Source organism: Sturnira hondurensis, unplaced genomic scaffold (genome assembly GCF_014824575.4).
Source record: "Sturnira hondurensis isolate 20B ecotype Veracruz unplaced genomic scaffold, ASM1482457v3 Scaffold0000780, whole genome shotgun sequence".
NCBI lineage: Eukaryota > Metazoa > Chordata > Mammalia > Chiroptera > Phyllostomidae > Sturnira > Sturnira hondurensis.
Genome location: NW_028073411.1, coordinates 14,120,002 through 14,132,598, shown reverse-complemented (window position 1 = coordinate 14,132,598; position 12,597 = coordinate 14,120,002).

The following is a 12,597-nucleotide window of genomic DNA, read 5'->3' as shown; positions in this document are numbered from 1 at the left end:
CCGTTTCGCAGCACATTCTACGGTGACTCAACTCATTTGTAAAAAGAGGCCATGCCTGGTGTGACCACATCATTATTGTACAAACTAGACACTTTTGGTGACAACAAAAGGTGACAACAAAAGTAGTCAGTAGCGTAAACTTTTGAAACATCACGCTTTATATAACGTGGCACGTAACTAAGCTTTTATTGCTCCATGGGACAAATATTCATCTCCAGACACAGGCTTCTTTAAAGTGGCCCCTGCCTACGTCATAGTAGGCACTGTGCATGATTTCGATGTTTACCCACCCTAAAATATATGTAGCTTTATTCTGGGATTGGAATGAAGGAAACACAGAAGTCAAACATCATCAGCATCATCATTAACAACAATAACAAAGACCATTAGTGATCTTTGCAAAGCAGGTCACTTAATGGGAAGAACTCTTAGCATTTCCTCAAGGCTCTCTACGTCGGACACCAGGCTAGGTACTTTGCCTGTATATCGCATCATGCGTTTTGCCCTTCAATCCAGACCTCTGATACAGAGATTTATTCCTTAGTTTTACTGGTAAGAAATCAGGGGCTCAGAAAAGAATTGCTTTCCTGGGATCGCACAGCACACACACACCGAATGGAAATACAGGTTGGACATTCTCTTCCAGGGCCAGTGCTTCTAAGCACTGAGCTCTTTCAAATCAGTCAGGTAAGCAGTACTGTAAAACACTCAGACCGATGATGCTTCTATCAGCATTTCCATGGACTCAATCATAGAGTTGGGGTCTGAGGCGGGCTTCCATTCCTTTAGTAATTATCTACTGACCAATTGTAACTTGAATGGAGGCTAGACAACTCCCGACGTTCTGAAGCCAAAAATATCTCTGCATGTGTCTCAGTGTATCTCTTTGTCTGTGCCTGTGTCTCTGTGAGACAGTGGCCAGCATCAAGGCTGCAACTCCAGCCTCTGCAGTTAGACAGAGTGCCACTGAAGTTCCTGCCAGGACACCTCGATACGTTTGACCTGAAGGAAGTTACTTAGCTGTAACTGAATAGGAGAGATGAAGGTAAGACCTTTCTCAGAGGATTGAGACAAAAGACTGAATGTCATAATGGTTGGCATGCTCTAAATGCTAGGTCAAAGCCAGTCACTGTGATGACTGCAGTCATTGTCTGTCCTCTCTGTGGATGGTGGAGTCTGTGATGGCGGGGTTCACATGGCTGCATGGGGGCATGCAGGGGGTGCCTACCTGTCTTTTTTCTAAGAGTGTAGGCAGAGCACTGGCCGGCCCTCCTCCCCCTGCCCTGTGTGAAGCGTCGCAGCTCTACCCACACTGAGTGTGCCTCAGGGAGAGACATGCTCACTGGCACTGGCCAGGAGCTCATACTGACTTACCAGACTAGGGGGTGTCATGGGGAGAATATAAAAACTGGCTCCAGAAAGAGCTTGTCCTGTTTCCAGATCTGTTGCTCACTGTCTGTGGACTTTGGCCCAATCATCCTACTTCTGCGAATTCCTGTTCTCTTATCTGCAGAACAGAATGGTGATATGGATCTGTGAAGCTTAGTTACAGATGAATAGGACTGTGCATTTGTAGAACCCAGGGCAGAGACCAGAATTCGTTTCAGTCATTCGGCAAATGTGCATTATGGTCCTACTGAGTGTGAGACACTGTGGGAGTCCCCTTGGGACAATGGCAGAGAAGACATGCCCTGGTCTCCTGGGAACTGGAGTTACTGGAATGCAATAAGTGGAAATAAAAGAAAATTAAAAAAAAAAACATTTTCCCATTTCCTTTCATTCCTTTGCAAAGGAATGCTTTATAATTTTTGGTGGCTTTAGCCTCTTTGGTTTGTATTCTGCCCCACAGGTGAGTGTAACGTTCCCGGTGCCTTAGGCAAGTGGAATATTTTAAATCGGGAAGTTGACCAAGGCAGCTTCATCCTTGAGGAAGTCCTGAGGCGGGAGGAAGCGTGGGGAACATTTCAAAGAGAGTTCTTTTGTGTGAGCCTTTGGGGAGCTGCCAGATTTGTAATAAGAAATGAATTTGCTTTACTTAAAGAAGGAAACGGTACTTTCTTTACAAAAGAGGAGGGAGAAGCTCCTCCTCTGCCTTTGGTTTCGGTTACGGACTCGCTGACTGGGAGGTAGCTAGAGTGGGGGACAAAAGTGACAGATGCAGGCGTCGCCTCCGAGAACCTCCTAGGTAAGGGGAACAGGTAGGAAAGTGCATGCTCCTGGGAGGAATGAACCAGAACACAGAAGGGGGCATCGTAGTGCGGCCCACACTTACCTTGCGCAGGACGGGTGGGTGGAAGGAGAGAAGAGCTGGACCAGCACTCCTGTCCTTGTACCCTGGATGTGGCAGAGGCAGTTGGGGGTTAGGACCTCTCTCTGCTTCTCTGTGTTACCCAGATCCCCCTGAGGTTAGGTGGAGGCCCATGTAACTGGGCTCTGCCCAGTGGGGTGTGGGTGGAAGTGACTAAGTAGGTTCCTTGGACACCCTAAGGTTCCAGCTCCTGTTCTCAGCCTTGGGGGTCCAGCAGGAAACCCAATCAACCAGCAGTTCTGCCTTCACTGTTCTGATATATTCTGGGGAAGGGGACAATAAAGATGATGAATAAGTAACATGAACAGTAAAATACATAAAAATGCATGGGTAGAATCTCTATATAATGTGTTAAATAAAGTAAAAATACAAATGCTTGTAATTTGCTAAAATATAAGTAAAACTTCATATGTATACATGCATATATGTTATGTAAATATGTGTATCTATACACACATGTAGTTTACTTATATGTGTATGTATTGCAAAATATAAACATACATATATTACATAATATAATATATATTTATTTATTAGTCTAATAAAACATGTTACCACCTATAAAGGCAGTGATGACTGCTAACTGAAAAATAAACTGACTCAGGAGCCCCAGAAGCGCTCAGGTCCAGTGTAAGAGATGGTATCCCAGGATGCCTCACAGCAAAAGTGAAATCTGAGTCTAGAGGTAAAGGAAGGGAGGGTACTAGCTACAGAGATTTCTGAGCAAGGAGTTTTCCTTGTTTTTCGCGGAATGCAAAAAGGCAGTTGGCTCGAGTGGAGAGAAGGGCTTGACAGGGGAAGAGACCAGAGAGGGGACAGGAGTCCGGGTCACCTGTGATCTTCAGGGCCATTTACAGGTTGTTGGCTTATAGTTTGAACAGAATGAGGAAGTGAGCACATGAGATGTGATGTGACATCCTCCAGAAGAATCATTCAGGTTGCTGCCCTGAGAACACACTGAAAGGCAGGTGGGGGCAGGGGCCAGGTCAGAGCAGGAAGGCCCCTGTGGAAGTTCGCCAACTGTTTCCTGTAGTATATAAGGCTGGCTGGGAAGATGGTGTGGGATTGGAGAAGGGGGATATGACTAAATCTGAATTCGTTTTGAAGATAAAGCCAATAGGATTTCCTGGTGAATGAAAGGCTGGGGTGAGAACCAGAGAGGAGTCAAGGGTGACTCTGCAAGGTTTGTCTGAGAAGCTGGAAGAATAGACTTGCACTTACACTGAGTTAAGGAAGGCAATAGGAGTGTGCTTGGGAAATATCAAAAGCTCAAGTTCAAGTCCAATCGAATCCCAAAAGCTCAAGTCTGATCAATTTCCAAATGCATGTGTATCTGGAGTTTGGGGAAGAGGTCCAGGCAGAGGACTCCCAGTTAGAAGTCATCAGTGTACAGATAGTACCTGAGGCCATGACGGACAGGGATCTCTTATCTTTCTGTGGACAAGGTGGTCGAATCACAGGTGCAGTGGCAGAAAGGGGATGAGCTCCCTGGAAGGACAGAATTGTTGAATGGAGAATGGCCTCGGAGACAGCCCGCCTCTTGGGGGGACTTTTCTACTTCGAAGCAAGATCCAAAGAAGTGGCATCTGAGTGAAACCACACTGGAGGCATGAAGGAGCATTTGCCAAACTGTTCCATTTGGTGAATTGAGTTTCAGCGACTAAACTCCACTAATCTAATTGTCAGTGAGAGTGGACTCCTTATCTGTTGTTTTTCACTGAGATCTATAATCCGCTTCAGCCACTCACGACAACAGTTTTTAAACAGTTTTATTGAAATACAATGTAGCATACAATTCACTTTTTTTAACGTGCATCATTCAATCTGTTTCGGTATATTTGCAGGGTTGTGCAGCCGTTACCACAAAGTAATTTTAGAACGTTTTTGTCTCCTCTGAAACAAATCTCATGGCCATTAGCAGCCGTTTTCCATTTCCTCCTCACCAGCCCTGGGCCACCACTAACCCACATTCTGTCTTTATAAATTTGGACATTTCGTAGAAATGGAATCATGTAATATGTGTTCTTTTGTGACTACTGTCACTTACAATTTCTCAAGTGGCTTTATCCGCATAGTAGCATCTATTAATACATTATCTCTTTTTATTGCCAGAAAATATTTCATGGGATGAATATACCCCATTTCATTTATCCATTCATCAGTTGATGTACTTTCAAGGGGCTTCTACTTCTTGACTATCATGAATAATGCTGGCACGAACACTTGTGTACAAGTTTTCACGAAGACATGTGTTTTCTTTCTGTTGAATATACACCTAAAAAGGAATTTCTGGGTCACAGGGTAATTATGTTTAACATTTTAAGGAACTGACTAGCTGGTTTTCTAAGTGGCCGCAGCATTTCACATTCCCAGCCACGATGCGTGAGGCTTCTAGTTCCTCCACCTCCTCACCAGCCCTTAGCATGTGTCTGTATGACAATCGCCAGCCGGTCAGTAAGAAAGGACATTGCTTTACTGTTTTGATTTGCATTTGAATAACCTATGATGTAAAAAACATTTTCATGAAGGTATTTCTATTTAAATCCACCCCCATTTTAGAATTCTCTTATTCGTTATTATTGAGCTGTAGCAGTTCTTTATATATTCTATGTAAGAGTTTCTGATCGAACACATGGTGTGCAAATGTTCCCTCCCAGGCTGTGGGTTGCCTCTGCAGTTCGTGATGGTGCTGTTTGCATCACAAACTTTTTTTTAAAAAGTTGGATTGCTTGCAATTTGTTTATTCTTTCATTTCTTGCTCTAACTTTTAGTGTAATACCTAAGAAACTTTAGTTTAACTTAAGGGTATGAAGATTTATGCCCGTGTTTTATTCTAATGATTTTACGGGTGTTGTTTTCCATTTAGACCTACAGTAAATTTGAGTCAATTTTTGTGTGTGTTGTGAGGTAAGAGTCTCACTTCAGGCTTCTGCATGTGTCTCAGACCATGCGTTGAACATATTTTTTCTTTCTCCACTCAATTTTCCCTGCACTCTTTTTAAAAGTCAATTGAGTATAAATGTAAGGATTTGTTTCTGGACACTCAATTTTATTTCATTATGTTATCCTCTACATCTACCAAATGGTCTAGATTATTTTAGGTTTGTGTTTAGTTTTTAAATTAGAAAGTGTTGACCCTCCAACTTTGTACTTCACGTTCATTTTGGCTATTCTTCATATCTTGCAGTTTTCATATGAATTTTAGGGTAGAGTTGTCAGTCCACACCCCCCCACTCCTTAGAGGTGTGAAAGTTGAAGGACATCTAGAGGTGAGGAAGTCAGACACAGACTGACAACTTAGAGAATCACCTAAACTCAGTGTGGGGGTCTAACCCATGGCCCACAGCCACATGAGGCCCAGGGTGGCTATGAATGCGGCCCAATGCAAAATCACAAATTTACTTAACGCATGAGAACCTTTTGTGATTATGTGTCACAATGTATTTAATGTGTGGCCTAAGACAACTCTTCTTCTTCCAGCGTGGCCCAGAGACACCAAGAAAATTGGACAACCCTGGAAGCTATCTCACCACTCATAATTAACAAATAAGAACATTTTGTCATAGTCACCTCATATAAAAAATTTAACATGAACAATACTGAAGATGACGTAACAAATGTCATTAACATCCCTTAATTTTTCCCCCCAGTGGCCTTGTTCTCCCCATCACCTTGACCAGCAGCAACAGCAGCATGAATTTTTCTTACTTGTTCTCTCTGTCCATGTTTTTATATTCGCACATTGTATATGAATGAGTGTTGGAGTGGAGACCTCAAGAATCATTCTTTATTATTTTCCCAAACTGACTTCTATTCTTTATAATGTTTTCTTTTTAAGGAGTAAAAGATTTCTGTGGCTTTATAAGAACAAATACTTTAGTGAATGATTAAGAGGCAGATTTATCCACAGCAACAAGGTGATTTTCAGGAGTTGAAAAACTCTAAGCCTAATCTTGGCTTGGATGGCAGAGCATCTAAACAGAGTCACATAGACAGAGAGAGACTGCTGAGAGTCCCCGACTCTGAGTGTGTCCTTCAGTGAGACATTATTATGTCATCTTATAGACTGATTATTCTGAACTCCCTGCTGTGATCTTAGTCAATACAAAGTGTGAATTATTTAGAAAACAGGTTTTGTTTTCTCTTACAGGAGCCTAAGGCAGCCATGAGTTCTCTTTAAAAAAAAAAATGAACACTAGAAATAAATTTAAAAACCTACACATGAGAATCTGATAGAAAACAAATATATTAAGCTTTTTATTTAATTTTCCCTTGTATTTGGCTTTTGCATATTTAAAGGAAAGTTGAGATTTGGGGCATATTTCCTTGGTTTGAATATAGATTCAATTGCCATGATGGTTTTAGTGCGAATGGCCTTGGGCATTCAGCTGTTGCTTCGGTTAATCAAAAAAGAAGAATGACTTACTTTATTAAGCCATCTTGAATTTGAGGAAATTGTGAATGTAGAAGAAAGAACTCTGATGGCACATTATTCACCTGACGAACTGTCCCCTCTGAATGCTGCACTGTTTATTTCTTCTGATCAAGAACATTCTTCTACATAACTACAATAATCTGACCAAAATCAGGAATGTAACCTTGATACAATATTACCACTTAATTTTCATTAAAGTTTTCTGATTATGCCCGTAATGCTCTTGGCTGTGAAAGTTTGTAATTCAGAATCACTCCTCGCCTCTAGTTGTCATATCTCTTCAACCTATTCCATGCTGGAACATTCACCATTCTTTCTGAAAGTTCATACTCTTGACATTTCTTAAGGTTGCAAGCCAGTTATTTTTATGATGTGCCTCAATTTGGATCTGTCTAATATTACCTCATGTTCAGATTCATGTTACACATTTTTAGCAGGCATGTCTCAAAATTGATGTTGGTTCTTCTCAATGTACCTGCGATAGCTTCTAGTCTCCAAGACGGCTCCATAGAAAGATCTATCCTACAAGCTGCCCTTACAATGTGTTAGTCGACTCTCTTTCTATCAGAGGTGAGATCTGTATTCTCCTCCCTTAGTATGTGGGTCTGGGAGTGCCGAGGAATTGATGCTTTGTATCTTCCAAGACCAGGTCATCAGAAGCGATTCAGCTTCCTTCTGATCGCTTTGGGTTGCTCCGCTCTCAGAACTCGGTCTCCATACCTGGAGAATCAGAGAGACCACATGAAGTGGCTGTGTGTAGGGGTTCGGTCTGCGAGCCCCAGGGGAGAGCCCAGCTGACAATGAACATGAACTTGCAGTGTCCTCATAATGTTCTTTGTAGGTGAGTAAGTCTTCAGCTGAGTCCAGCCCTCAGCTACTGAATCATCTCCAGCCAATACCCACAGGCAGTGGAGAGAGTCTGAGGAGAACAGATAGCCTTGTCAAAGGACAGGAGAAAACCAAGAGATTGGGATTTCCTGAACACCAAGGAAGTAAATGTTTTCGGAAGGAGGGAACGATCAGGTGTGTCACTTTGTCTGGAGACTACAAGGAAGATTGCATTTAAACTTTGACCCTCTTCGCCTAGGGGCTAATGGTCACTCTGAAGACTGCAGTTTTATTGTAGTGATAGTGACACCATCCTCACTGAAGTGGGTTTCAGACAGAAGGGAAGGTGAGGGAGTGAAAGTGAAGATGGATGTAGAATTCTATGCCTCAGGACATCATATTATCACCAGCCATATCGTAATTAAGAAAAACAGTAATGAGGGAGACATTGGAGAGAAAGTTGGTGAACAGGTGTTAAATTCTTCAGTAGTGAAGAGGAATTGTGGTTGATACGTGCCACAAAAGAACTAAGGGAGAAAAAATCTAATGACATGAATTTTTATGGAGAGTGGTGGATATTATGACAGATGGGAGGAACGGTGCCTCGCAGCAGCCATGAGAAACAAGGAGCCTTGTTTTTCCACCACCCATTCATGCCCTGACGTACATGGGGCTGTAGGAGGAAAGAAAGAAATCTGTAAGGGAAGCCAAATTCAATGGGCAAAAGGCCCCATGTAGCAGGGGCAGACTGGGAAGGCTTCATGGAGGAGGTGACAGTTGGAGGGACCACTGGAGGATGAATAAGGGCTTGCCAGGCCAATGGCAGGGGAAGAGCACTTCCTGCAAAGAAAAAGATATGAATAAATGCAGGGCTAAAAGATGGAAGACAGTATTTAGGACCATCAGTGGTTTAATCTGTGTAGAGAATTAATTCAGACCAAAAAAAAAAGTGTGAAATGAAATACAGGAGACGTGGCTGCTCAGATAAACAAGAGGCCTATAAAAGCGATGTTAAGAAACTTTGCAACCACGAACTATTGTTTTTGTGATACTCACACCTACAAATACTAGTTACTAACTGAATGTTTTTAAATAGATGAGCAATTGGTGAATACCAATAGAGTGTATATGTGAGACCCTGGATTACGTGTGCACACTGACATGTTTACTTCTTTTTTAAAATTTAAACCTTATTGTATTTTTTCCCATTACCATTTACTTCCAACAGCAGGCCCATGGGAGGTGCTGGTGAAAGCATTCTGATTTGACAGACGATGAAACAGACACAGAGGAGCCACTGGTCTTGCCCAAAGTTATGCAAATAGTACATCGTGGACCTGGGCTTCAAACTCAGTGATTCCAACTTAAAGCCGGGTTTTAACTGCGTCGCTGCCTGAGTGTGTCCGTGCCAGCTGAGCTGGGAAGGGAGAGACCTGGGTGCTTGTCTCAGGTCTTTCCCAGTGAGCATGAGGTCACTTTCTGTGCTCTCAAGGGTTCGGTAAATGACAGCATTTAAACTAGATTGGCCTTTCCTGTACCTGCTCTGTGGAGCTGGAAGACTAGTCCTTCCCGATGATATCAGGTCTTCAGTGAAAATTGTTCCAGGTCAAACAGATTAGGGGCAGGACATGCTCTGTCCCACAGCTAGAGCTCAGGCATGTTTTCCTGAAAAAAAGAGAGAAAATAAAACCAAAAACCAAAAATAAGAACTTCAAGCCTGTATTATCCACACACAGCATGTGTCTTGGTCATTTGCTATCCTGAGGATCAGTTGCAAATCAATAGGGAGGAACTGAGGGTCTCTATTATAACAGATGAGGGGCACTTGGAGGAGTGAAGCAAGGTGAAGAAAAAAAAAGAAATGCGGGAGATTGCCTTTGAGTTCAAAGGAAAGGAAAACTCACCGCTGGTTAGAAGTCGCTGTCATGTTCCAGACACCTTACAAATATGACCTCACTTCACCTTTACGTCCAATATGTTGGCAAGTGTTCTCGTCCTCATTTATGCAGGCTTAGAGAGGTCAACGGCAAGCCTAAGGTCATCGACCTCCCAGAACACAGAGAGGACACCGGAACCCAAGACTTGGCCCCAAAGCCCATGCTTCTGTCACTGTATCATGCCATCTCTCCGTGAGTGGTGATGAGGATAACATTCATCATTATGATAATACCTCCTCTTTATATTAAGCAGGAATTAGCTCTCTTTTTCTACAAAAGGCCAGATGGCAAATATTTTAGGCTTTGGGAGCCATAGGGTCTCTGTCACAGTTCCTCGGTTCTGCCCACAGTGTGGAACTAAGGCAGCCACAGGTGGAATGTGAGTGGGTAGGTGTGGCAATGTTTCTTTATGATAATTTCCTTTCTGAAGTGGGTAGTCAGTCCTGTTTGTCCTCGGGTCTCCTGTTTGCTGACCCGTGATACAAGGCTTTCAGTTTACAACGCTCTCTTGCCATTCGTTTATCTAAGCTTCCCAGCCCCTGGGTAAAGAAGGCACTGTTACTCCTCTTTACAGATAAGTGACCCAGGTGCAGGAAGACAGTGACTTGTCCACTTTTGTACAATGACATCTTTATTCCTAAAGAGGCTGGACTGCCTTACAGCACCAGTGGACACTCTGTGAACAAAACTGAATGTGTCCAACTCTCCATCACATGGTAGATTCCTTGAGGTCAATGGCTCTAATAAATGACTGCCCGGTGGACTGCTGAAAGTCTGTCCCACTTAGAACCAAGTGCTGATTCTGGGTGTGATTCCCTGCCAAATTCATTTGACCTCACAAAAGGCATTTAATTTGAATTGATTGCTTGTGTAATAGTGCACCAAGTCATAAACTGTGATCTGTGTTTTCGGGGGGCAATAACAGGCTTTCATCATGAAAGTGGACGAGAAAAGGTCAGAGAGCCAGCCCCTTGCTGTCCACCTGTTAGGGAGCCGACCCTTTAACCCTCCACCCCCTAGGTCTCACCTCTATTTTATGAGTGGGGAGCTTGGGCCTGGGGATTAAGGTAGCTGCCCGAGGCCACGCACCTGGTTAGCAGTCTGTCAGCAGGCCAGGCTCCGGGAGGCTGGAATCCTTAGGCCAGGCTGCGCACATGCGCTGGCATCACAGATGGGGAGGCCTGGCCCGTGTGCATCAGAGGAGGACAGACATCCACCCTGGTGACCGCTTCAGACTGAACAACAGGTGCATGAGGAAGGCTGTTTGGTTTGGGCTGAAACAGTGAACAAAATGACCTTATGTGTTAGTCCCATTTGGGCTTCTGTAACAAAATACCATGGACTGGGTCACTTATACACAAAATAAATGTATTTCTCACATTCTAGAAGCTGGAAGTCTGAGATGGTGTGGTCAGATCAGGGTCCTCTTCCCCACTGGCTGCCTACTTCTTGGAGCCTCACGTGGGGGGAGGGCTGGGGGGTCTCTGCAGTCTCTCTTGTAAGACCACTAATCTCATTCTCAGAGGTTCCACCCTTATGTCCCAACTACTTCTTAAAAGCCCGGCCTACTAATACTGTCACCTTCAGGGACTGGGATTTCGACACCTGAATTTTTTTAGGGGACACAAACATTCACCCCATTGCACCTAAGCTTTGAGGGATGGATGGAATTTTGATCTGTGAATGAGGATAAAGAACATTACTCAAGGTTAAGGCAGTAACTGGGAATAAGTGTAGGTGTATGACAACCAACGAAAGGTGTTATGTAAACTACTTACATATTCATAAATATGTAAATTCCATGCCTTTATTTGTTCACTAGTGTAATCAGTATATTTTGAGTGCTCGTGCCATGTCACACCGTGACAAACGCTGGAAGGTGGAGCTGTCACCTCCACACACAGGTGAAGAGGTGTATTCTCAGGGATTTTCCTGCAAACCCAGGTGTGCAAAGGCAGGTAGCAGAAATGGAATTAAAGCTCAGGACTTCTGATCCCATGCCCATTAAAGACAAGCTGGGGGCTGCTGGGGCAATTCGTGTGAGAGGTAGGGTGACAAAAGAGTGGGCCAGGGAGTGGACAAAAACCACCCTTTGAAGGCTGTAGAGAGTAGCAGCCAGGGTGAAGCCTTCTGAACTCCCTGTTGGGGCCCCACCTTATAGAGACTGTTGGCTCCCCCCAGCTGCTGGAGAACTGGGGCTTTGTGCGAATGGGGAGCCCCAGAGGAGTTCTTCACCGCTGCGGGACAACGGGGATCTACGAAAACCCTTCCCTGCTCAGGGATAGATCCAGACCTGCGTTCTGAAACACTCATGGCCCTGGAACGAGGAGACTTGGGTTCTGCTCCTGGCTATGGCACCAACTATCTCTGTGACATTTACAAGTCACTTTTCTTTCCTGGTCTCAGTTGGCTCCTCTAGAAAATGATGTTTAACATAATGAGGTGGTTTGACGACTGTTAGGACGGTGGCCCTGGAGTTGGCGACAGCATGTTTTCTCTCATCACCGCTCTGCCATGGCATGACTCCAGGAGCATTGCTCTCTGTGCCTCGGTTTCCCTATCTGTGGACTAGGTGTGTTGTGCTCAGAAGGCTAACATCAGGTAACATAGGAACTGTAATGTATTTAGCATTATATATGAAATATACTAAGTGATTGATCTATTGCTAATAAAATCACAAATAAGTCAAGTCACACTGCCCCATGCCATTCTGATGTGGTTGTGTGAGGTGTATTCCCATTCTTGGTATTGTACAGTGGTACATACCTGGCATTCGGAGTGGCATGCAATGGGCAGCCACCCTATTCCCCGGGATTTTCTTTGCAGTGACTGTTAAATTTGCGCTTGCACAAATGATACATTAAGACTCAGAGGAAAACTAGATGCTTCCATGGGCATTTTACTTCAACAAAAACACTTTCTAAATGTCCCCAGGTCTTTTGTACATCCAAAAGTAACTAATACTTTGAGAAATAATCACATCTCTATTAGTCAAATGAATTTTTTTATAACATTGATGTTTTGCATGGGTTTTCAGGCCATGGTCTTATATTTTTAAATATAATGCACCAAAGTTAGCAAAAGATAGA